We start from the raw sequence: 4,015 nt of genomic DNA, 5'->3' as shown, positions 1-4,015 counted from the left end.
GCCGGTCACCCACAGTGTGATATCGCCCGCGTAGATGGTGTGCCTGACGTCTTCGATGTCCGCGAGCTTCTCGGCCACTCCGATCATTACCAGGTTGAACAGCATCGGCGAAATGACCGATCCCTGCGGTGTGCCGGTGCTCCCGAGCTTCTTCTCTTGCGTTTGTAGGTCGCTTGCTCGTAGCTCGGCGGTCCTGTCCGTGAGGAAGTCTTTGATGTAGTTGAAGGATCTTTCGCCCATGTTGAGCTTAGAGACTTGGGACAGAATCGCCGAGTGTTTCACATTATCAAAGGCGCTCTTTAGGTCGAGACCCAGGATTGCCTTGTTGTCGCGGGCGCTGCCGCCATTGTCTATGATTTGGTATTTATCTGCAGCATCGCGCCCTGCGTGCTGAGGTGCTGTTTGAAGCCGATCACCGTGGCCGGATACAGCCCTTCTCGTTCCAGGTAGTCTTGCCACCTGTTGAGCAGGACGTGCTCCAGCACCTTGGCCACGCAGGACGTAAGCGAGATGGGCCGAAGGTTGTCCGTGTCCGGTGGCTTCCCCGGCTTGGGTATCAGGATAGTCTTGGCTGTCTTCCACTGCTTTGGTAGCGCGGCCGCTCCCCAGCACTTGTTGAAGTATTTGGCGAGGTTCTCAATCGAGCCGTCGTCGAGGTTCTTGAGCGCCTTGTTCGTGACGAGGTCCGGCCCAGCTGCCGACCGGCTGTTGAGGGCGTGCAGGGCCGCACGGACCTCCACGACGTCGATGTCACGATCGAGCTTCGCGTTGGGTAGGCCGCCGTACGGCGCGTGTTGTTCGATGGGTGTAGTGGGCAGGTATTCGTCCTTGATGCGCCTGGTGACTTCATCGGCGCCGTGTACCGAGACCACCCAATGTATGAGCTTGGCGAGTCTGTCCCTTTGGTGCGACTTGGTCTTGGTTTCGTCGAGCAGGTGCCGCAGCAGGTCCCACGTCTTCCCGCTATGGATCTGCCCGTCTGCTGCGTTGCAGATCTCGATCCACTGTTGCGTGCATAGAGCGCGGCAGTGCTCCTCGATCGCTCGGTTGACGTCCGCCACCTTCTTTCTGAGTCTGCGGTTGAGCCGTTGGTTCTTCCAGCGACTGAGTATTGACTGCTTGGCTTCGATGAGATGCGCTAGCCGGCTGTATACTTTATCAATCGCAGCGTCCGTTTCAATTTCTTTCGTCGCGTCGCGTACGCTCTTGGTAATTTCGGCCGTCCACGTCTCTATGTCTTCGATCTCGCCGTCAGCGTCTGTCTTCTGACTTCTGGCGTCTCGGAAGGAATCCCAATCTACCCATCTGTGTGTTTTGATGCTGGTGTCGTTGTGTTCCGGTATGCTGATTTCCACGGTGGTGTGGTCGCTGCCGAGGTCGGTTCCCGTGTTTCGCCAGGTGATCTAAAATCTGTGTCCATCGCAGAGGGTCCCTTGCACGTTACAGAATATTAATCTTATCACAGTCGTAACATCTCTTCGGTGGAAGTGCAATCCGAATACCTGATCACAAAGGTGAAGCTGAAGATGCATCCGATGATACCCTCTCATCGAAGACTACGTGCTGCGGTAACGCCAAGTGCAGCAGCGGAGGCCTCAAATCCAAGAGCGTGGTTGAGACCTCGGCAGAACGTCGTCCCAAAGAGGAACGTGAATGGCGAAGATCAACGAAATGCTGGCGGCAGGTGCACGCCATTACCGCACTTCGAGTCGAAGGCAGCAAATGGACGCCACGCAACCATGGGTTCCCCTCGCCGCAAGGAATCAACGCGTCTGCAACCGAACTGTGAACTGGATCAAGCCGCAAGTCGATCGCCGAAAAGTTTTGTCAACCGGAGCGCACTCGCCCAGCTTGTCCAGCACGACCAGCTGCAGCCAAGAAAGCCAGCGCCAGCAGGGGGTGAGTGCGCACCGAGGCCATTACTAACGTGGAAGCAAACCCCACGACAACAGCCGCAAGCTGGACGAAACTCGGCATCGCCTAGTCGGCAAAAATACTCGCCACTTAAGGAGCGCAACATGCCATCGAACAACATCGCTTCCGACGGCATTCGAGCTTTTCCTGGCAACCCGCGAACGAGTGCGTTTCCTGGATCACCACAGCTGAGCACGAGGCAGCGCCCAAACGACCATCCGCACAACAGATAAGGCATCACGAATACCTCTCTGCCCGAGAGTCTTTTCAGTCCCGTTGTGGCTGCACCAGAACCCACCAGCATTAGTTGGGCTGAGGCACCGATGTCTATTGGCACGGGTTATCGCGATGGAAGCGGAGCCCCGTATGGACTGTCTCCAAAGGTCCAGTACTGGCGCATGGACTCCGAGTCTCGCGGCTTCAACGCGTTTCTTCTCATGCCGCCAGTCGGGCACAACGCGGGTTGGGGTAGGCAGGCCGAAAAGCTGGCTGCCGAGAACGAGGATGGGGGAGGCTCCTACGCAAGGGCGCATGGAAACAGCCTTCGCAGGCCACGAAGCTCCCGGTGGGCCTCTACGTGTTTCTGATTGCCCTGTGCGGGATTGCGTTCGCTGCTTTGTGGTTGGGATTTGGCCAGCGACGAGGCACAGTCGATGACGCATTGGCGGATAACGTCACGGCCTGGGGGTATTGGACCCTGCTGCTGCTGGCGCCCACAAGAAAGGCGTCGACAGCGCACTTTACCGCCCCTGAATGTTCGGTGGAGGACACCTCTACCAACGACATGCAAGGCCGTAGTGTAGAGAACGAGGAGACGACTGGACCTTGATCCTTTCTTGAACTGGACTGATGAGCCGGATAATTTAGCACTTAATTTATACGAGGAAAACGTGCTGCATTATTACCGCATAAGCTTAAGTCATGATTTTAATTTGTTTTTATGCACGCATCTCGGCAACAGACCATGACATAGCGTCGGCCTATCGGCCTTATATGCTTGTAATAAAATGTCGAGGCAAACTCTGGACCTTTCTTAGAGGAATCATATGTGGGAAAGAGCAATCCTTTATAGACCAGCCGCCGCGGTGGCTCAGTGGTTACGTTGCTCGGCTGCTGACCCGAAAGACGCGGGTTCGATCCCGGCCGCGGCGATTCAATTTCTTTGGAGGGGAATTCTAGAGGCCCGTGTACTGTGCGACGTCAGTGCACGTTAAAGAACCCCAGGTGGTTCTTCCGGAGCCCTCCACTACGGCATCTCACATAGCCTTAGTCGCTTTTGGACGTTAAACCCCATAAACCAACCAACCTTTATAGACCTGTAGTATCGGCCGAGGCGGCCGTACGAAGAAACAAGCCTCCACGTTAACTGAGACCAAAGACGCAATTTATTGGACGGGCACAATTATTTGTAAACAACAAACACGTGACACAAACAGCCGAGCGACAAGTACACAAACACAAACAATCCATCAGTTCGAAACCAAAACAAAAACCGATGGATACAAAATACTCCCTTCCTTGAGGAAAAAAAAATTGTGGAAACTCATTGCAAACAAGAAAATTTTGAAAAACATTGAAGCAGTCACAAGAATTTCACATTCCAAAATACAAACAATACGAAAATTCATACACACAGAATGTGCACATTCTTTTGAAGATAACATAACACACAAGATGTGCTTCAAATAATACGATGCAGCGACAAACTTTGCCGAAGGTGTTTTTTTTTTTAAACTCGGAAAACTATAGCAAAGCTCCAGATGCATCTTAGCATTCGAAGACGGGAGATTTGGGATACAAATTTAGTGCACGATAGCAAAGCTTATTTTCACTAATAATAGTTATTTGATACACTCAGATATTAACGTTAAGTGTACTTCATACACAAAACTACAGTAAAACTGCAGCTAAAGTCTTCACAAATGAAGCAACTACATGTAAAACGCGTCTATACAAAAGGACATTGCATATCAATTTATGATTCCCCTTCCTCTTAAGAAATGTATACAGGTGTGGTGCAATAAAAAGTGTAACTACCTCCGCCAACAAATTCACGAAGTTCTTTTTAATGGTTCAATGCTTTAAAGAAAAAAATCGCGAT

Source organism: Amblyomma mixtum, chromosome 5, assembly GCF_055824585.1.
Source record: "Amblyomma mixtum isolate Tamu chromosome 5, ASM5582458v1, whole genome shotgun sequence".
Classification (NCBI taxonomy): domain Eukaryota; kingdom Metazoa; phylum Arthropoda; class Arachnida; order Ixodida; family Ixodidae; genus Amblyomma; species Amblyomma mixtum.
The sequence above is the reverse complement of the archived record's forward strand: the minus strand, read 5'-3'. Positions refer to the sequence as shown.